Raw genomic sequence first — 21,992 nt, forward strand, 5'->3', positions numbered from 1 at the left:
GAGGAATGGTCAAAAATAATAATTTAAATAGAAAATTGCAATGCTGTTTAGATCTCTCTGCATCATGTTTATCATATTGGTCTAAATCATGGAAGATTGTTGTACTTTTCTATTTCAGCATACTGTTACATTTTCAGAAAAAAAGCCAAACAGGTGAATTCCAAATTATTTTCTCTAATTAAAAGAGATAGAGAAAATTTGCCAAAATCTTAAAGAAAGCTAGCTGGAAACTGAATGTGTCCTCATTCCCAAATTAATCATACTGGAAAACACTGGAATGCTGTGTGTCCAACCCACAATTTTGTTGTTGCTTCTTCTGAGGAACAGATGGTGCTACCAAGAACTCTACTTCACATTGCAGAGAAAGGGTTGAGAATGAACAGAGAACACAACCTGAGCTCGGAAGAGCAAGCAAATAAAACTCTGTTTAAAAGAATGAGAAAAAAATCAACAAAAGCCAAAATCTCAGCAACATATCCAAGGCTCAAATACTCAATTTCCCAGTTGCTAATGCTGCACTTTTGAGCAAACACATTATACAGCATGTTTTGTAAGATGTCAGTCATTTCTGATAAGGTTTCCTCTCTGAAGACCAGAGTATAAAGTCTTCAGCCAAAGCATGGCAAAGATTGCCAAATATCTGCTACAAAATTCTTCTGAAAGAAACAGATCCTTGATCCCTCAAGGTCTGCGACTGGCAACGCTTCATTTGCTAGGAGAAATGTATAGGATACAATTGCAGCATTTTGCATTATGCTGGAATATTTTTCATGTACAGCAGCCTCCTTCCTAAAGGTACTGATATGTCAGGTCTGAAATTCCACTTATAAGCTTCCAGATTTTGCCACATTCTACAGTCACCATTTGCAATGCCAAAGTCATCATTACAAACCAAATGCTCTGTGTCTGATATTTACTTGCATGGAAATTAGCATGAGGATAAAACACCAAGAAAAAAAGGCATGAGAGGAGGATACAGTCACACAGGTTTGCTTTAGCTCAGTGAGGCTTAAGAGCCCCGAGTTTAATTGCAGTCAATAGAGAAAGATCAACAATGTTCAAAATTAGGTTCCTGCTCTGAAATGTGGCCCATTTCAAACAGGAATCTCCCTCCACCCATTCACTTGACCAGGACCCATGGGAATGTGGCCTTATTATGTTTGGGGAATATCAATGAAAGAGGTTATTCAGAATTCAGAAGTCAATAAATATACAATTGCAATAACTGTGAAAGCATTCATTAAAGAGTTACAGATATTCTGTATTAGGGTTACATGACAAGGTTTTGGCACCAGGAGTCTACAGGTTGTCAGACAGACCCCATGCCAGCTGGCAGAGGAGAAACTGACACTGGCCATTATCTAACTCTGATTTGATTGTAAATAAGTTAATCTGAGGAACTAGAGTGATAGAGGGGCTTTGGTGAGCACCTGGTGTCCAGCCAAGGCAAGTCCAACTCACACACAAAAACAATACTCAGGCTGAGAATATTTCTGAATGCCCCAGACAGAGACTGAAGGCATCAGCAAGTTTGATACAGGTTAAGCTCTTCTGCTAGTTGCAGTTACACATAGCTGTAGTGGTACTGTGAGTGATTAGGGTCCCAACAAGGCAATGGACAGGAGAATGAGCACAGTATGAAGTTACATATCTTACTTTAGGCTGTGGGATGTCTTTCATGTTTTCCTAAATGGGGTTGATTTCAGCTTTTCCTCCCTCTATAGGCCCATAACCCTTCTAACACCAGATTTAAGTGCCAGCAAACTTGCCCTGTTTTGTCTTATAGTGCTATGTCCATAATTTTAAGATGACACCATCTAAGGAGCTTAGAGATGTGCAGCAATACCATCAGTGAATCGGGCCATATTTTTAACAGGTGAATGATTTTTTGTCTATTACATTGTGGAAGTTAAAATCTCAGTGTAGTCAAATCACATGAAGTGTTCCTTTGAACCTTTTGTATTGTATCTCTGAAGGGTCTTGAAATGCAGAACCAGATCAGAGCATGACAGTTGTAGATTAAATGTAACTCTTTGGATTTACATTTAGTGTTTTTCTTCTGCCCTCTGCAGAAATCAGTTTAGAAGTATTTATCTGACTGTGGAGGATATGAAGGATATTTTCTAGGAGAAATAGTGCAGAAGTTTATTAGTGACCCGAACAGCATTTGAGAGGTAGAAACATAATGCTCAAGAACATAAAAGTAGAGTCTTATTCATGTCATTAAATCTCTAAGTGTCACTCCTACTGCTGATTTTAAAACAAGAGAGGACAATCAATTCATTGGTACCTTTCCAAATGTTCTGTGTAATAGTAGAAGAGAATTCTGTATAAAATCCTAGAGAGAAGTGAAAGGAGATATGTTGCTATCTATTTCAATAAGAAATACAAAAGAGAAATTCACCCAAGGTAGATTAGAGATGACAACCGAAAAATTGCTAAAAATCATTTGGTTAAAGTAATAAAACCAGATATTTTCGCTTAATTAAAAAATGTGTTTTTAAAGTTTAAAAAGTTAAAAAAAAGTTTATCTGAAAAATAAAAATTTAAACAAATGAGAGCCTCGATGAATTTTTTATTCTGTGCTACAGAAGTTAGAATAGTTTTGTGAGCCCGTCTAGGTACAGCTATGCATTTCAGCAAGAAAGGTTTGGAAAGAAAAGAAAAGAAGAGCTTACCTATATCACCAGTTTCTGCTACAGCATCAATCACATCTTCACTTCAGAATCACCAATAGATTAATGTTGTCTGGAGGACTACAGTGTCCTGTAATGACAAGTTATAAATCATATGAAAAAGGAATCTATCATGTTCAGACAGTAATAGCATAAAACAGCTCAAACTGGGATCCAGAGCACTGTGTACATCTGTCATCTCTAAACAGATGCCTACAAGGCATATATTGCTTTGGTATGTTGCATCTACAGAACTAATAAGTGGAGAGAAAACTTACATTTTAATATGGGTAAAATTTTAATATAAAGTTTTAAGCTTGACATTATTATTATTATTATTATTATTATTATTATTATTATTATTATTATTATTATTATTATTATTATTATTATTTTTAGTGCTGCTGCTTACAGGATTGAAAGGAAAAGGAATAATTCAAATAACATGCTACAATATCCTTCATTATCTAAAATATATTTGTCCATGTCATGTCATAATTTTGAGGTGGACTATTCTGAATTCTTACTGTCATTTTAATATAAATAAATTTTCTTCTCCTGCACTGTAATCTATGAAGATGATTTCTCACTCTTATATCAAGTAATATACCTAACCATAGATAGGAGGGGACTGGATTAAAAAAGCCTAATAATCCAATTTTATTGCTTTAAAAGAAAATAGGATGAGTCTGGAAAGTAAAAACAGAATGGAATAGAGCTCTGCAATGGTTAAACTGATACAGGGGACTTGTGTTCTCCTCTCTTTGATTCACATCTGAGACTTCAACATTGGTCATGGACATGTTAAGTTTTCCATCAGTGAGATGATTATTCTCGGCTGAAATTCAGCAGTTCATTCATCTGTGTACTATACATGTATGTGCAAATTCAGTTCTGGACTAAAGAAAGTGTCCATGAGAATTGACATATTTCATCAGAGGACTTTATTTTAGATTTTCTAAAAGAGGAAAATGGTCATTGAATAAACAATCAGCATTAAAAATGAATCTACTGATAGAAAAACAGTAAACATTCTAATTAAATCTCAAATCACTGTAATTAAGATTTGCTAAGAACTTAGCATTCATGAAAAATATAAACAAAGCATTCCTTTTTTGAATTTTTAAAACAGTCATGGGGATAGGGATATGCCTTATATTCTGGTGAATGATCGTTGACATTATCAAATTTCCACTGCTTTCAACACATCATTGTCTACCTAGGACTTTCATGTTCTTGAAATAATTATGCAAACCCAGAATTGTAGAGTCATAGAACACTTTAAGTTGAAGGGGCCCTCTGGAGGCCCTCAAGTCCAATTTCAGAGCAGGTGCCACCTTGGAATTCTTTCCAGCCCAGTTTCTTTTTCAGCACATCACAGTTCTCATTAATTGTTCATTTGTGTTGTGCGCACTATTTCATCACAGATTACACAATTTTACTAATTTGAAGACATCACAGGATTAAGATCAATATGAGATCAAGTACTGAAGCACTTACCAGAATATTAGAGACCAAATGCAGAATTATTTCAAGTTTTGTAAACGGAATCATCACTATCTTGGGACTGATGAAACACTACCCAAGTTCAATTAAAATATCCCAAAGAAGACTTCTTTTTCAAAATAAAGTATATTTTCCCCATATTTCCACCACATGCTTCATGTAATTTGTTGGCTTGCTGGCTTCTTGTCCATACCTGCCTCTTGGTTTTACTGTATAGAGATCCTATGGTTACTATGCCGCCATATGTCTCCAGGACCTTAGATATAAACCTGCGGTTAGAGAGGATAAACTTGGGCCTTATGTCTTCATGAACAATTGTATTCCTTATTTTATAGGCTAATAAAGCTGGATATATTTTATGCAAGTTTGGTTTTTCTCTCCTCCATGGTCTCTTACCATTACAAATAGTCCCAACTGAGGAAAATTAGTTTTGCAGCGTGTTTTCATAGATTATGAAACAGGCAGTATCTAAATATGTGTGTTTTTTGTCACCTAACATATTCAGTCAGCATACTATCTGAAAAAAACAAATTAAAAATGTAAAGTATCAGCTTCCAGAAGAAATATTGTAACAATTCAATTAGCAGATGTAAAGTGAACTTGGGCCACACCAGAGAATCTACATGTTGTATTACAGCCCACTGAGTAAAGAGGACATGCGCTTAAAAAAAAAAACCTTGAAAAATTGTTTTGTACTATTTTATAAATTATGACTGCAGTCTCTTCTGCAGTGTTCTGACAGTTTGGAAAAAAGCTTATTTTCTTTCTTTCCATAATCATTGAAATAACTCCAAGCAAACTGCTGCGCATCGTATCACTGACTTTAGTAATTTGCAGGCGCTTACAAGGAGTAAAAACAGTGCCACACACAGAGAAGACTGGTGTTGAATTATGCAAGAGCAAGCCACATATTTCAGCCTGAATGAGAAAAGTACGAGCCATGTTGGATATTAAGAAAACATATCAGGTTCAGAGGTCTGCAATTAATCTTGTCAGTGCATGAAGCCAGGCTAACGTCTTTGCAGGAGCACAACATCTCAGCGCCTTTTTCTCTTCTATGAATACAAAGTCAACCATGGACATGTGGGATTTGAATCCATTAATGTGACTGGACATAGTCAAGTTCTTGAATATTTTACTGCATTCTTAGAAGTATTAAATATTTACACCAGTTCTTCGCAAATGTTGTACAGAGAACAGGCAGATGGAATGAATTTCTGTAATCTACCCTACAATATATGCAGATAATACAGATATTCCTAGACAAGAATTACATTCTGAAGTCAGTTGGAGTAGAGAAATTTGGTCTGCAGTGGAACCAAGTGTCTCTGATTGATAGATGCAAAAATCAATACAGTACCCATAGATACACTTTTAAAACAACATTGTCCTTTTCTATACAACCAGTGAAATATCATAATTGAATACATTTACTTTTAGAACCTGTTAACACTAAGATACATGTAGTGAAATTGACTGAAAATAAATTAAAATAGATTGGTTTTCTTTATTGACCTTGACAAATGTACAAATACCATAGATGATGATTATGATGATCCTTATACAAAGAAAAATATATAACCATGCATTCTGCAAAGGCCACTTCCATTAGAAGGGCTATCTCTATTGATTGCATGAAGCCTTCCTTGAGAAGTACAACAGTAGGTTTTTTTAAAGAAAATTGATTTTAATGATTAAAGAGACCTCAATTTCCCTTTGATGTTTCACACCAGAAGTATTCTGTAAGTATAAGAGCCTTGTATAAGTTCCTTAATGGGAACAAATAGAGGCACTCCCACATTCTTTAAAACTTTACATTCTAGTATAAAATAACACAAATATATCACAAAATATGTATAAAATATCTCTCAAAATATGTCAAAATTTTATCAGATTGTAACTTTTCTTTTGAGGCTTTCCCTTCCTTCTGTAATCAAACACAGTTTTCATATATTGAAATCACTGCCAGAGTTCTAACTTTCAAAATACATCAGGCTAACTTCTGATGTTGTTCTGGACATGACTGGAAGGTGGACTTGTCATTGTTGTGTCATTTTTCAATGTCTCAGCACATATAGAGCTGATTATCTCAAGATGTTCTGCTTTCCACATGAAAATATCTACAATACATTTGAGTTTTAATCCATATATGCATCCAATGAAGCAGTGTAAACATCTAGGCAGACATTAGAGATCTGTGTAAAGTAGAAAAGTAATTTTATGGTTTTTTTAAATAATCACTGATATGATAGAATCAGTCCACTAAAATTTCATGCAAAGTTAACATTTGTGACTGATTCTGCTAATAATCATCACCTCTGAGCACCTGATAAGTCATCTGAGGCAAAATCAGTCATTTTACAGAGGTCTCCTATGAGCTCCATCCTTCTGGATTTCCAACCATGTAGAACAGATTTCTGTTTAAAATTTTCCTCTGCTTTCCAAAAATCTTTAGTATGAACAAGTTTAGAAACTTATGTTCTCAGGCGCCCTTTTCTCCACTCTGATAAAGATAATAAATGAAAAAGTGAAAAGATAAAGTAATTAGCACTCTTCTAAACTTTTAGAGACAGTTATGAAAGTGTGATTTACTGCCTGTTTACAGTATTAGAGTGAGTCTCGGATGCAAGAAGTTGATGTTTCTTGCATGTACAAATCTTGGATTAATTCCATAGTTTTTGTAAGCAATTATAAACTTCAGCAGCAATGACACATTTCTATATTAAGATTAGAACTGAACCCTGAGCTGATTCTTCTGCTCACTTCCAATGAGTTCAGTGGGAGGCAGTTTCAGTTGTCTTGACGTACAGGTCTGGACAGCCAGTCTTGCTCAGTAAAAGAGAATAACAGCTAAGGATGTGAGCAGAAGCTAATTTTATTTCATAAATAAAATACTTTCTACTGCACGAACTGGAATCTGTGCATTTTGGACTGGAAAAGGGAAATGGAAAGAAGGAGATAGAACATAAAGAATGGAGAGTGTAGTAAAGATTTTGTTCAGCAAATCCATTCACATTCCAGTCACTCCTACCCATAGTAGCACTCTCAAGTTCAAAAAGGAGAGCCTGCATTTATAAGTTATCCAAGTATTGAAGTAATGTCAAAGACTCTGCTTTTGTTTGAGCTCTAAGCTGCCCAAATGTCATATCAAAACCTCTCTAAGCCTGGAAATGACTTTTTTATTTTGCGGAAAAGGAAAAAAAATTAATGGCCTAATTTCTTGCTTCCACAAACATGTTTAATAACTTCTGATTTTTTTTTTAACAGAGAAAAATATACTTAATGACCTAAGACAGCAATTTAAACACAGTTTTCTACTTTAGCCTGCTCTGTAATGTTTCTTAGTAATTTAGTTGAAGCCTTTTTACTTCATTAATCATTAAATTAATGCATTTTCCTTACAACTTGGAATCTTTCTGACCCAGTTGATGAGGAATCTAGAAGATGCAGCTGCCTTGCAATGGCAATAAACAGAAGTTATGAAGTGCAGAGCTGACTAGTTGTTTCCAAGTACAAGCTTTCCAAGTGAGATTGCCTGAGCCAAGGAGCTCAAATAGCAAGGATGAGATGAATCTTGATTTAAGGAACTGCAGTTTTTAACCCGTGCATGAAGCAGATCCTTTGCAGCAGCAAGAGATAAAGCTGAGTGTGTTTTAGTGTAACAATCCAAAACAAAAGTGTTAAGTAAACAAACCTAATTTCTGAGAAAGGAAATGGTTCTTTGCCTTATTTTCACTACAGCACACTTCAGAGAGGTGGATATGAAAGTCATTAGATGTAAAACAAGTTTTCAAACAGAACAATTGTAAAATGGTTATAGGCACAATTTAAACCTCTACTGGTTTTGCAGAGTGAATCTGTCACTCTGCTTTTATGCATCTTTTATTGAAGCTGAGTAAGCCATAGAAACAAAATCATACAGCCAGCTCTTTGGATTCCAATATTTTCATTTGTCTTATAAGATTTTGCTAGTAAAAAAGTATCTGGTAAAACAAGGAAATCTCTTCAGATAACAATCTTCACTGTTTTGACACTTACTGATCTGAATGACTGACTGTTTTAGTCATAGATTTGCTGAGAAAAGAGCATAAAGGAGAACCTAGAGCTAAGAGGATGTGATTCCTTCATCAGCTTCCAAAGTTCTCATGTAACTATGTTCATTAGGAATATATCAAATTTGGCACCAGACACCTTTGTAACACTTGTATATCCATCAGAGTATTATTTACTGAACCTATACTTTTTTCTCCCAGAAATAATTCTTTAACAAAAATGATGATAGGAAGAATGACATATGAAAAAATAAAACTAAATGCAATGTCATGATATTCTCTCCTGACAACTTATCTTCCTATTTCCAACTTTTCATTTGGTAAAAGTGGATATATAATGGAAAAGAAAGAATCCCCTTAAGCACCAGAAATACTGATAAAAATATATTAATTTCCTCAACAGTGCTTAATTATCGTATTTCCTTCTCTTCACAGACTTAGGAGTTCCCAGGCCACTGTTACAAGCCTTAAATAAGAGATATAAAGTAATATTTATACTTTAATATTATCATAAGCACCCTTTGAAATCAAAGCTCCTTTCTGCCAGGCCCTGAGCAAACACCCAGTTGGAGAGACTTCCTGACCCAGAAATCATATACTCCATACTGAAGGAAAAATAAGAGCAATAATACATAATAGTATGATTATTGCTATATAGTTACTCAGCTGTAGAATGGGAAAAAAATCCTTCTGGATCAGATCATAGGACATATACCTTGCTAAGACTTTCAGCAAAGGACATGCACTAGAAAGCAGCCTAAGCTAGTGCAGCTATGCATCAATATTTCTCATCCAACCTTCTGTGTCCCACTGGTTTCCTGAGACGCAGGTGCTGTCTTTGTGCTTAATATTCCTGGATTAATTCTTTCATTCAATAAATTAGTTCAAATTAATTATTTTAAAGACTATGTAACCTTTAGAAGTGCAGGTTCCTTGATATCTGGATGAGCTAGCCAACACTGCTGTAGATGCGAGTGCAACATCATCCTGGGATTTAAATACCTCAAAGAGTGTGGAACAGGGCTGACTGCTGGGATCTTATGATTTTTTCATTTCCTTCAAGTGTCTGAATTCCTCATTGCTATGTTATGCAAAGCACCTCCTTGGTAGTATTTGATGTGATTAGTCAGTCAAAGATCACATTTGTACTACAGCTGGTATTGAACCTTTTAAAGGTTATATTTATTTAAAGAATATCTGGAATACATCCTAGTCTATACATCTGACCGACTAATTTAGATTTCTGCACGTTTGCCTGGATGATACAGGGATGATTAAACACCTTAATACAAATAACACAGCACTTTTACTTTCTGTTGAATCACCATTGGTTGTACTTTAAAGAAAATCAGGCAAATGGCTGGATGGCCAACAAAGATGGGACAAAACACTCCTACTAGATACTTGCATTTTACCATGCTATAGAGTTCATCCATCTGTAGAACAAACCACCTGCCAGTTTGAGTAATATGACTGGGTAGGCATTGTTAAGTACTCTGTAATAACAAAAGTACTGCTGAAAAAAGAGCTGTATACAAGGTATGCACACTGATGGCTTTTGCAGACAAAAAATGCAAATTAAGGCTCATAAGAATGCAATCTTACCCTGCCAAAATATTTATTCATGGCAGGCATTATCTGCACAATTCAGAAACACGTACACCACTCCATATCACAAACTGCTGACAAGATGTAGAAAAGGCAATAACACTCTAATGTCTATGCACTTTATTCGTTACTCTGCTGAGGTAGAAGTACATGCATACATTTTCAAAACTAGTTAGAGAGCTGATTGTCAGCAATTCATTCCCTAGCATTTCTGCTGCAGATTCTTCATTCACTTAGCCCCAGAGCCATCCGCATTCGTAGGCAAATATGGAAAAAATCCTTGCAGCAAGCAATCAAAGCAGACATCACATAGTTATGTGTCCACTGGAGGGCTGATATCTGACTGGAAAGATCAGTTGGCCTGAAATTTCAAATGGCCTTGTGACATTAGGTCATTGTCCCTTTTCTATTAAAAATTAGATGTCTATACAAGACTTTAAAAATCCTCCTAATGCCTTTTTTTGAGATAATATGTTTGAATGCAATTTAAAACTTGAAGCATATGAATGGTTTCTGTTTGCATTATTAAATTCTGTATCTTACCCGTAAAAGAAGAATTACTTTTATTTCACATCATTTTTCACAATCTTTTGGCGTTACCAGTGATATTACTGGATATTACTTGCTATGCACCTCAGTGATGTGTAACCAAGGGATATTTTGGAGTAGGTATTGTATAGTGGTGTTATTAACTTCCTTTCAAGGGAAAGCAAGGCCCATAGGCCTGAGCAGGCAAAGCACTGACGCCTTTTTCTGAGATCATCACTACTTCCAACGTCCTCTTGGGATGCTATGTCCCATACCAGGGCCTAAGATCCTTGTGCTTGAATACACAAATATCAAACATTCTTTTAAAAAGGCATTTTTGGTGCACTCACAGCGCATGCAAGTATAAATGGACTGATACTCAGTGATAAATTCATGGCACTTCTCTTTCCTTTCAGATCACATTGATACCAAGAAGAATGCCTCCCGTCTCCATCTACTCTTTCACAGAATCAGAGAATCACAGAATGGGTAAGGTTGGAAAGGGCTACAATGGTCCCACCTCCCTGTGCAAGCAGGGTAATGCTCTAGAACATTGCACAGGACTGCGTCTTGATAGTTCCTAAATTATAGGCAGTGAGGGAGACTACACAACCTCTCTGGGTGATCTGTTCCAGTGTTCCATCACCTGAATAGTAAAGTCCTTCCTCATGTTCAGGTGGACTCTCCCATGCATCAGTTTCTGCCTATTTACTCTTGTTCTAGTGCTTGGCACCACCAAGAAAAGCCTGGCTTCATCCTCCTGACCCCCTGCCTTCAGTCTCTTCTCAAGAACAAACCCAACTCTCTCAACCTTTCCTCATAAGAGAGTTGCTCCAGTTCCCTAATCATCTTTGTCACCTTCTGTTGGACCTGCTCCAGGAGCTCCACAGATCTCTTGTACTGAGGAGCCCAGAACTGGATACAGCATTTTAGATGTGGCCTCACCAGAGTTGAGTAGGATCACCACCCCTGACATGCTGAAAATACAACCCAGAATACCATTGGCCTTCTTGGCCACTAGGACACACTTCTGGCTCATGGGCAGCTTGTTGTGCACCAGGGCTTCCAAATCCTTCTGTACAGAGCTGCTTTCCAGCAGGTCATCCCCAGCCTGTATTGCTATGTGGGTTTATTTTTACCCAGGTGCAGGACCCTGCATTTGCCTTTGTTGAATTTCAGAAGGTTCCTCTCTGCCCATGTCTCCAATCCATTGAGAGAAGGTTCTGAATGGCTGCACAGCCCTCTGGGGTATATTGCCCACTCCTTTTTGCCATTGGCAAATTTCCAGAGGAGGCATTCTTTCCTTAGAGTAAGAATGCAGACAGGAGAATGCCTATGAGAGTTGTAGGGGCAAAAGCTGAATTCTTCCATAGCAGTTTGCATAGCAGATGTTGAGGCTTCTCTAGTGACACCAAATCAAACACAGTGCATAGAGGTTCATTTCTATTTGCATTCCCATATCTTTGCTAGATACAGATGCTCTGTGCAAAGAATGAACACTTGTTCAGCTGCCAAAAGCAGGCACAACATGTTCAATGGAATCTTGAGAAGTATAAGAATAAATAAAAATCCTCGTCCAAGCATACAGAAACATCATTATATTTTTTTAACATTAACCCCACCCACTCTTACAAAGAGAACTCTTAGCTTTAAATGTGTGCCAGTGGTTTTGTTTCTAAACCTTATTATATATTTTTTATTACTAGACTCAAAGTCCCCAGTTAGGATGCTATGTTTTAAAACTGTGCTGATGATTTTTCTCAGCTGACTGAATTCAGCAGTAGAGAGGTAAAGCCTTGATTGCATTGCTGTGTTTATGCAGGGTAGAGGGTTCTGAGGCACAGAAAGGGTACAGCCTATTTCTTTTCCTGCCAGTGTTGTTGTACCCTTCCTGCCAAACTGTGAGAGCAGGATTACAGAGCTGCTAGATCTCCCCAGTCAGAGGGAAGGTTCTCTGCATTTTCATTCTGTACATTTCTGTTAGCAGATGCTTGGCTTACTACATTTTATGCTGTGCAGATCAACCACAGAAAATAGGTCTTGAATAGAATTACAAGTTCTGCAGCTCTTCTGGAGGGATCTTTAGTTTCCAGTAATTTCCATATTTTTTAACTCTACCTCATAATAACATATTCCTCCAAATATAAACAGGATTACCCAATACTAATCTGTTGCTTGCAAAACTCTAGCTCAGGTCAGACTGGAATAGCAGAGTTCTCATTCACCAAAATGGGGCGTCTTAAAGTGCAATTTTAATAACACTAGTTTGTTGAAGTATTATTATACTTGTATTAGAGACAGAGCAGGAGCCTGAAAAAATAGGATAAAAAACTGGACAGTACAGGAACACAGGGCCAAAGGTTGAAAATTTTTATGCTTAAAATTTTATGCATTTGAGATGCTGGGACAAAACATCTGGTTTTGCAACTTAAAGAAATTAATTTTTAAGTGAGATTCTCCAGCATATCTCATACATAATGAACACAAAAGCACCTCAATGAGCATCTCATTTTTACTTTAGTAACTTTCTTGTTGAAAAATATGGAATTTAATTTGCATTGGGAATGGGTGTCATTTGCTTGGGCTGGTGCTGGACATAAGAGCCATCCTAGAGATTCTAGGATGGCTCTTATGTGTAGTCTGAAATCATGTTTTTATACATTTATAGTATTTACCTCACTGTCTGAAAAAGATGAACAAAACATGCTTGTGCTCTGACATTTGTTTAACTCTAGGAATGCGTGGGTGAAAGCAGGGAATACAAAGAGTTGATTTGCATCAAGAGAAAACTGTTGGGAATGAAGGGTGAGAACTAAGCCTGTGCTCACAGAACATGACATGCCTAACTGTACAGGGTCTGGGGCATATTAGTCTTGTCATGTGCTATCTGTGCCCAAACAGAATTTCCCACAAGGAAAATTCCACCTATGTTCCCTGTGGGAGGTTCCAAAATAAGCTATTCCACAAGTGAAGTTTAGGAATCTACAGAAGAGAGAATTGTTGTAACTTGTAAGTTTCTTTCTAAAACCAGTTAAAGGAGTGTTATTTGAGATATGAATTTGGGAAAAAAATGAGCAAACAGCAACAACAACAACAAAAGTCAATCCTCTTTTCCCCAATTAAAGGTTATAGATAAAAAAAGGTAAAAATTAAAATGTCAATTGATAATATTTATGAAAAATGAAGAGAGGAGACTAAGAAAGATTTCTGAGACTTGAGCCATCTGTTTTGCTTTCACCTTAAAGTTGGGAAAATACACTAGGAAACAATCATTTAGTACTCAATACACTTTTATGAACAGATAACATCATAGGCAAAAAGAGAAAGCACAGTGGAAAAGAAGTTTTGAGCCAAAAGGAAGTTTAGCAGAGGGAGCAGTAGTCTGCCTTCTCCACCCGTACTCTGCAATTAACTGGGGAAAACAAGGTAGCAAATAATAAGTAGCAGCAGTTTAGTTTAATTTGGGAAAATAGGAAGACTGCCATGAATGTCTCTGCAGCTTTTGCTTGAGGTGTTTTAAAGCAGACAGTGTCACCACAATGGGAAGCATGGAGAGACATAATTGAACCAGGTAGGAAGAGATGCAGGATATGCTCATATGTCTAAAGACACTCTGGGGGCCAACACAAAGAATAACATCCAATTTGTATTACAGAAAAGCCAATCACAGATGAAACAGGAAAAAGACTGTCTTGTGAAGTCATGATGGCTAAGGGGATCTGCATGTACACACTTGGGGGCCTTGGTGGGTAAATCTATACACAAAACCAAATCAAGCAAGAACAAACAAAAACAAACAAGCAAAAAAAAATCCAAACCAAAACAAAAAAAAAAAAAAAGCAAAACCCACACAAAAAGACTCCTGTTGTTGTTGAGTCAGGAATGGGAACAAAATATTCCAGTCTTCAGAAGGTATAAAGAAGGTGCTTAATGGGGAATCATGCATCTCTTATAACCCGACTTGCTAAGATAAGATTTGATTGATCTTAGAGTAAAAACCTCTCACACTATTGGTGAACTAAGAATAGCACACTCTGGAAGATCATATCTATAAGCAACATGTGCAGAAAAAGAGATAATAATTGTTTTAATTCTTTTCTCTAAATTTCCCAGGCTTGGCCTGGGAGAAATTGTCTCTGTTCTTTTTTCGACCAAACCGAGACTATCCACAATCCCCAACAACCAGCCTTAAAAAAACCCCAACCAAAGGGGAGAAAAAAAAAAAAAAAAAAAAGAGAGAGAGGAAAAAAAAAGGAGTGGTGGGAGAGACTTTGTACTCATCCAACAAAATTCATCAGGTTGTTCATATAGTTTCTGAAGCTTTAGTCTGAGATGAAAACCAGTCTTCCAAAGAATTTCTAGGGATGTTCTGAGCCAGGATCATTTGGAAATCTCCAGTAAAAGCTACAGAGTCCCACTGTCACCCAGTAATGACAGCACAGGGGCTGGCCCTGAACACAGTCCTTCTAATAAGTACTCCTGGATCCTCACTCTCCCTGGATGCCTCATTTCTAGAGAGAGACACACACTACCCCTAGAGAGATATACACAGCACAGTTTGGTAAGTAAAGGTGAAAAGGATATGTTTTGTACATATACTAAAAAGTGGAAAAAGATTTTAAGTCATAAACATCAGCTATGGGGAAATGTGAGGGGGAAAGGTAGATAATATTAATATGAGCATCTAAATTAGTTTCAAACTCAGAGAGCTGCTATTAAGATTCTTCAAGAAACTAAAGTATTTAAGATAATGAAAAACATATTGCAAATGTTCTTAGTTTCATTTGTTTACTGCTTTCACAAACTACTTCAAGGAACTCATTAATGGAAACTAATTGGAACAGGTTCTGTGTTCATGTCCAGTTTCTTTTATAATTGCTGAAGTCACTGATTTGCCATGAAACAGCTCCTATTTAATCTGACTGATTAGAAAGGGCACTTTCTCTTGCTGTACTCATTCAAGTGGAAATGAATTGTTCACTGTCATGCACCAGGCTGCTCCCTTCATTTTATAAACCAAAGGATTAGGCAAATTTAGTCAAGGAGTCTTGAGGACTCTTCCCTCCCTCTATTCGATTCCTATCATGAGGTGAAACACTGCACTGATTAGAAGACCTCTTTTTAATTTTTTGATTAAATGAATTAATTGGACTTGCAGACTGGAGTGAATTAATCTTCAGTAAATTATTTTCACATAACTGTGGTGCTTATTTGAAAATAACACTAAAATTCCTTTGTCCTAAAGAAAAGCTCAGTACAAAATGCAAAAAAAAAAAAAAAAGTGTTTCATTCATTCCATCGATCAGGATGAAGATGTGTGGGCCTGGAAAGTTTCGGTGTGATGTTGTCTGAAAAATGGAAGGGAGGGAGGGAGGGAGGGAGGGAGGATGGAAGTGGCGGAAGGAAGGAAGGAAGTGGCGGAAGGAAGGAAGTGGCGGAAGGAAGGAAGTGGCGGAAGGAAGGAAGTGGCGGAAGGAAGTGGCGGAAGGAAGGAAGTGGCGGAAGGAAGGAAGTGGCGGAAGGAAGTGGCGGAAGGAAGTGGCGGAAGGAAGTGGCGGAAGGAAGGAAGGAAGGAAGGAAGGAAGTGGCGGAAGGAAGGAAGGAAGGAAGGAAGGAAGGAAGGAAGGAAGGAAGGAAGGAAGGAAGGAAGGAAGGAAGGAAGGAAGGAAGGAAGGAAGGAAGGAAGGAAGGAAGTGGCGGAAGGAAGGAAGTGGCGGAAGGAAGGAAGTGGCGGAAGGAAGGAAGTGGCGGAAGGAAGGAAGTGGCGGAAGGAAGTGGCGGAAGGAAGTGGCGGAAGGAAGTGGCGGAAGGAAGGAAGGAAGGAAGGAAGGAAGGAAGGAAGGAAGGAAGGAAGGAAGGAAGGAAGGAAGGAAGGAAGGAAGGAAGGAAGGAAGGAAGGAAGGAAGGAAGGAAGGAAGTGGCGGAAGGAAGGAAGGAAGGAAGTGGCGGAAGGAAGGAAGGAAGGAAGGAAGGAAGGAAGGAAGGAAGGAAGGAAGGAAGGAAGGAAGGAAGGAAGGAAGGAAGGAAGGAAGGAAGGAAGGAAGGAAGGAAGGAAGGAAGGAAGTGGCGGAAGGAAGTGGCGGAAGGAAGGAAGTGGCGGAAGGAAGTGGCGGAAGGAAGGAAGTGGCGGAAGGAAGGAAGTGGCGGAATGAAGTGGCGGAAGGAAGGAAGGAAGGAAGTGGCGGAAGGAAGGAAGTGGCGGAAGGAAGGAAGTGGCGGAAGGAAGGAAGGAAGTGGCGGAAGGAAGTGGCGGAAGGAAGTGGCGGAAGGAAGGAAGTGGCGGAGGGAAGGAAGTGGCGGAGGGAAGGAAGTGGCGGAAGGAAGTGGCGGAAGGAAGGAAGGAAGTGGCGGAAGGAAGGAAGTGGCGGAAGGAAGGAAGAAAGTGGCGGAAGGAAGGAAGTGGCGGAAGGAAGGAAGTGGCGGAAGGAAGTGGCGGAAGGAAGTGGCGGAAGGAAGTGGCGGAAGGAAGTGGCGGAAGGAAGGAAGGAAGGAAGGAAGGAAGGAAGGAAGGAAGGAAGGAAGGAAGGAAGGAAGGAAGTGGCGGAAGGAAGTGGCGGAAGGAAGGAAGGAAGGAAGGAAGGAAGGAAGGAAGGAAGGAAGGAAGGAAGGAAGGAAGGAAGGAAGGAAGGAAGGAAGGAAGGAAGGAAGGAAGGAAGGAAGGAAGGAAGGAAGGAAGTTGTGGAAGGAAGTGGCGGAAGGAAGTGGCGGAAGGGAAGGAAGGAAGTGGCGGAAGGAAGGAAGTGGCGGAATGAAGTGGCGGAAGGAAGTGGCGGAAGGAAGGAAGGAAGGAAGTGGCGGAAGGAAGTGGCGGAAGGAAGGAAGGAAGTGGCGGAAGGAAGTGGCGGAAGGAAGGAAGTGGCGGAAGGAAGGAAGTGGCGGAAGGAAGTGGCGGAAGGAAGGAAGTGGCGGAAGGAAGGAAGTGGCGGAAGGAAGGAAGTGGCGGAAGGAAGTGGCGGAAGGAAGTGGCGGAAGGAAGTGGCGGAAGGAAGTGGCGGAAGGAAGGAAGTGGCGGAAGGAAGGAAGTGGCGGAAGGAAGGAAGGAAGGAAGGAAGGAAGGAAGGAAGGAAGGAAGGAAGGAAGGAAGGAAGGAAGGAAGGAAGGAAGGAAGGAAGGAAGGAAGGAAGGAAGGAAGGAAGGAAGGAAGGAAGGAAGGAAGGAAGGAAGGAAGGAAGGAAGGAAGTGGCGGAAGGAAGGAAGGAAGGAAGGAAGTGGCGGAAGGAAGGAAGTGGCGGAAGGAAGGAAGGAAGGAAGGAAGGAAGGAAGGAAGGAAGGAAGGAAGGAAGGAAGGAAGGAAGGAAGGAAGGAAGGAAGGAAGGAAGGAAGGAAGGAAGGAAGGAAGGAAGGAAGGAAGGAAGGAAGGAAGGAAGGAAGGAAGGAAGGAAGTGGCGGAAGGAAGTGGCGGAAGGAAGTGGCGGAAGGAAGGAAGGAAGTGGCGGAAGGAAGTGGCGGAAGGAAGTGGCGGAAGGAAGTGGCGGAAGGAAGTGGCGGAAGGAAGTGGCGGAAGGAAGGAAGGAAGGAAGGAAGGAAGGAAGGAAGGAAGGAAGGAAGGAAGGAAGGAAGGAAGGAAGTGGCGGAAGGAAGGAAGGAAGTGGCGGAAGGAAGGAAGGAAGGAAGGAAGGAAGTGGCGGAAGGAAGGAAGGAAGGAAGGAAGGAAGGAAGGAAGGAAGGAAGGAAGGAAGGAAGGAAGGAAGGAAGGAAGGAAGGAAGGAAGGAAGGAAGGAAGGAAGGAAGTGGCGGAAGGAAGGAAGGAAGGAAGGAAGGAAGGAAGGAAGGAAGGAAGGAAGGAAGGAAGGAAGGAAGGAAGGAAGGAAGGAAGGAAGGAAGGAAGGAAGTGGCGGAAGGAAGGAAGTGGCGGAAGGAAGTGGCGGAAGGAAGTGACGGAAGGAAGGAAGTGGCGGAAGGAAGGAAGGAAGTGGCGGAAGGAAGGAAGTGGCGGAAGGAAGGAAGTGGCGGAAGGAAGGAAGGAAGGAAGGAAGGAAGGAAGGAAGGAAGGAAGGAAGGAAGGAAGGAAGGAAGGAAGGAAGGAAGGAAGGAAGGAAGGAAGGAAGGAAGGAAGGAAGGAAAGAAGGAAGGAAGGAAGGAAGTGGCGGAAGGAAGGAAGTGGCGGAAGGAAGTGGCGGAAGGAAGGAAGTGGCGGAAGGAAGTGGCGGAAGGAAGTGGCGGAAGGAAGTGGCGGAAGGAAGTGGCGGAAGGAAGTGGCGGAAGGAAGTGGCGGAAGGAAGGAAGGAAGGAAGGAAGGAAGGAAGTGGCGGAAGGAAGTGGCGGAAGGAAGTGGCGGAAGGAAGGAAGGAAGGAAGGAAGGAAGGAAGGAAGTGGCGGAAGGAAGGAAGGAAGGAAGGAAGGAAGGAAGGAAGGAAGGAAGGAAGGAAGGAAGGAAGGAAGGAAGGAAGGAAGGAAGGAAGGAAGTGGCGGAAGGAAGTGGCGGAAGGAAGTGGCGGAAGGAAGTGGCGGAAGGAAGTGGCGGAAGGAAGGAAGGAAGTGGCGGAAGGAAGGAAGTGGCGGGCGGAAGGAAGGAAGGAAGGAAGTGGCGGAAGGAAGGAAGGAAGGAAGGAAGGAAGGAAGTGGCGGAAGGAAGGAAGTGGCGGAAGGAAGGAAGGAAGGAAGGAAGGAAGGAAGGAAGGAAGGAAGGAAGGAAGGAAGGAAGGAAGGAAGGAAGGAAGGAAGGAAGGAAGGAAGGAAGGAAGGAAGGAAGGAAGTAGCGGACGGAAGTGGCGGAAGGAAGTGGCGGAAGGAAGGAAGTGGCGGAAGGAAGGAAGTGGCGGAAGGAAGGAAGGAAGTGGCGGAAGGAAGGAAGTGGCGGAAGGAAGGAAGTGGCGGAAGGAAGGAAGTGGCGGAAGGAAGGAAGGAAGGAAGGAAGGAAGGAAGGAAGGAAGGAAGGAAGGAAGGAAGGAAGGAAGGAAGGAAGGAAGGAAGGAAGTGGCGGAAGGAAGGAAGTGGCGGAAGGAAGTGGCGGAAGGAAGTGGCGGAAGGAAGTGGCGGAAGGAAGGAAGGAAGTGGCGGAAGGAAGTGGCGGAAGGAAGTGGCGGAAGGAAGTGGCGGAAGGAAGTGGCGGAAGGAAGGAAGGAAGTGGCGGAAGGAAGTGGCGGAAGGAAGTGGCGGAAGGAAGTGGCGGAAGGAAGTGGCGGAAGGAAGTGGCGGAAGTGGCGGAAGTGGCGGAAGTGGCGGAAGGAAGGAAGGAAGGAAGGAAGGAAGGAAGGAAGGAAGGAAGGAAGGAAGGAAGGAAGGAAGGAAGGAAGGAAGGAAGGAAGGAAGGAAGGAAGGAAGGAAGGAAGGAAGGAAGGAAGTGGCGGAAGGAAGGAAGGAAGGAAGGAAGTGGCGGAAGGAAGGAAGGAAGGAAGTGGCGGAAGGAAGGAAGGAAGTGGCGGAAGGAAGGAAGTGGCGGAAGGAAGGAAGGAAGGAAGTGGCGGAAGGAAGTGGCGGAAGGAAGGAAGTGGCGGAAGGAAGGAAGTGGCGGAATGAAGTGGCGGAAGGAAGGAAGTAAGTGGCGGAAGGAAGGAAGTGGCGGAAGGAAGTGGCGGAAGGAAGGAAGGAAGTGTCAGAAGGAAGTGGCGGAAGGAAGTGGCGGAAGGAAGGAAGTGGCGGAGGGAAGGAAGTGGCGGAGGGAAGGAAGTGGCGGAAGGAAGTGGCGGAAGGAAGGAAGGAAGTGGCGGAAGGAAGGAAGTGGCGGAAGGAAGGAAGGAAGTGGCGGAAGGAAGGAAGTGGCGGAAGGAAGGAAGTGGCGGAAGGAAGTGGCGGAAGGAAGTGGCGGAAGGAAGTGGCGGAAGGAAGGAAGCAAGGAAGTGGCGGAAGGAAGTGGCGGAAGGAAGGAAGGAAGGAAGGAAGGAAGTTGTGGAAGGAAGTGGCGGAAGGAAGTGGCAAAAGGGAAGGAAGGAAGTGGCGGAAGGAAGGAAGTGGCGGAAGGAAGTGGCGGAAGGAAGTGGCGGAAGGAAGGAAGGAAGTGGCGGAAGGAAGTGGCGGAAGGAAGTGGCGGAAGGAAGTGGCGGAAGGAAGTGGCGGAAGGAAGGAAGGAAGTGGCGGAAGGAAGGAAGGAAGTGGCGGAAGGAAGGAAGGAAGTGGCGGAAGGAAGGAAGGAAGGAAGGAAGGAAGGAAGGAAGGAAGGAAGGAAGTGGCGGAAGGAAGGAAGGAAGTGGCGGAAGGAAGGAAGGAAGTGGCGGAAGGAAGGAAGGAAGTGGCGGAAGGAAGGAAGGAAGGAAGTGGCGGAAGGAAGGAAGGAAGGAAGGAAGGAAGGAAGGAAGGAAGGAAGGAAGGAAGGAAGGAAGGAAGGAAGGAAGGAAGGAAGGAAGGAAGGAAGGAAGGAAGGAAGGAAGGAAGGAAGGAAGGAAGGAAGGAAGGAAGGAAGTGGCGGAAGGAAGAAAGGAAGGAAGGAAGTGGCGGAAGGAAGGAAGGAAGGAAGGAAGGAAGGAAGGAAGGAAGGAAGGAAGGAAGGAAGGAAGGAAGGAAGGAAGGAAGGAAGGAAGGAAGGAAGGAAGGAAGGAAGGAAGGAAGGAAGGAAGGAAGGAAGGAAGGAAGGAAGGAAGGAAGTGGCGGAAGGAAGGAAGGAAGGGAGGAAAGAAGGAAGGAAGGAAGGAAGGAAGGAAGGAAGGAAGGAAGGAAGGAAGGAAGGAAGGAAGTGGCGGAAGGAAGGAAGTGGCGGAAGGAAGGAAGGAAGGAAGGAAGGAAGGAAGGAAGGAAGGAAGGAAGGAAGGAAGGAAGGAAGGAAGGAAGGAAGGAAGGAAGGAAGGAAGGAAGGAAGGAAGTGGCGGAAGGAAGGAAGGAAGGAAGGAAGGAAGGAAGGAAGGAAGGAAGGAAGGAAGGAAGGAAGGAAGGAAGGAAGGAAGGAAGGAAGTGGCGGAAGGAAGGAAGGAAGGAAGGAAGTGGCGGAAGGAAGGAAGGAAGGAAGGAAGGAAGGAAGGAAGGAAGGAAGGAAGGAAGGAAGGAAGGAAGGAAGGAAGGAAGGAAGGAAGGAAGGAAGGAAGGAAGGAAGGAAGGAAGGAAGGAAGGAAGTGGCGGAAGGAAGGAAGTGGCGGAAGGAAGGAAGTGGCGGAAGGAAGGAAGGAAGGAAGGAAGGAAGGAAGGAAGTGGCGGAAGGAAGGAAGGAAGGAAGGAAGGAAGGAAGGAAGGAAGGAAGGAAGGAAGGAAGGAAGGAAGGAAGGAAGGAAGGAAGGAAGGAAGGAAGGAAGTGGCGGAAGGAAGTGGCGGAAGGAAGGAAGTAGCGGACGGAAGTGGCGGAAGGAAGTGGCGGAAGGAAGGAAGTGGCGGAAGGAAGGAAGTGGCGGAAGGAAGGAAGGAAGGAAGTGGCGGAAGGAAGGAAGGAAGGAAGTGGCGGAAGGAAGGAAGGAAGTGGCGGAAGGAAGGAAGTGGCGGAAGGAAGTGGCGGAAGGAAGGAAGGAAGTGGCGGAAGGAAGTGGCGGAAGGAAGTGGCGGAAGGAAGTGGCGGAAGGAAGGAAGGAAGTGGCGGAAGGAAGGAAGGAAGGAAGGAAGGAAGGAAGGAAGGAAGGAAGGAAGGAAGGAAGGAAGGAAGGAAGGAAGGAAGGAAGGAAGGAAGGAAGGAAGGAAGGAAGGAAGTGGCGGAAGGAAGGAAGTGGTGGAAGGAAGTGGCGGAAGGAAGTGGCGGAAGGAAGGAAGTGGCGGAAGGAAGGAAGTG

The 21,992-nt window shown here is 41.9% G+C and overlaps 1 protein-coding gene across 14 annotated transcripts in view; it reads right to left on the reverse strand.

Annotated features, from left to right (window-relative positions):
- Positions 1-21,992, reverse strand: part of TENM4 (teneurin transmembrane protein 4) — a 1,564,491-nt gene that overhangs the window by 1,206,536 nt on the left and 335,963 nt on the right. For all 14 annotated transcript variants that reach the window (XM_074535017.1, XM_074535019.1, XM_074535018.1 and 11 more), the window contains exon 3: positions 2,679-2,766. The gene's annotated coding sequence lies outside the window, so the exon portion shown is untranslated. The remainder of the gene's footprint in view (positions 1-2,678; positions 2,767-21,992) is intronic.

The sequence above is a fragment of the Zonotrichia albicollis genome, chromosome 2, assembly GCF_047830755.1.
Source record: "Zonotrichia albicollis isolate bZonAlb1 chromosome 2, bZonAlb1.hap1, whole genome shotgun sequence".
Lineage (NCBI taxonomy): Eukaryota > Metazoa > Chordata > Aves > Passeriformes > Passerellidae > Zonotrichia > Zonotrichia albicollis.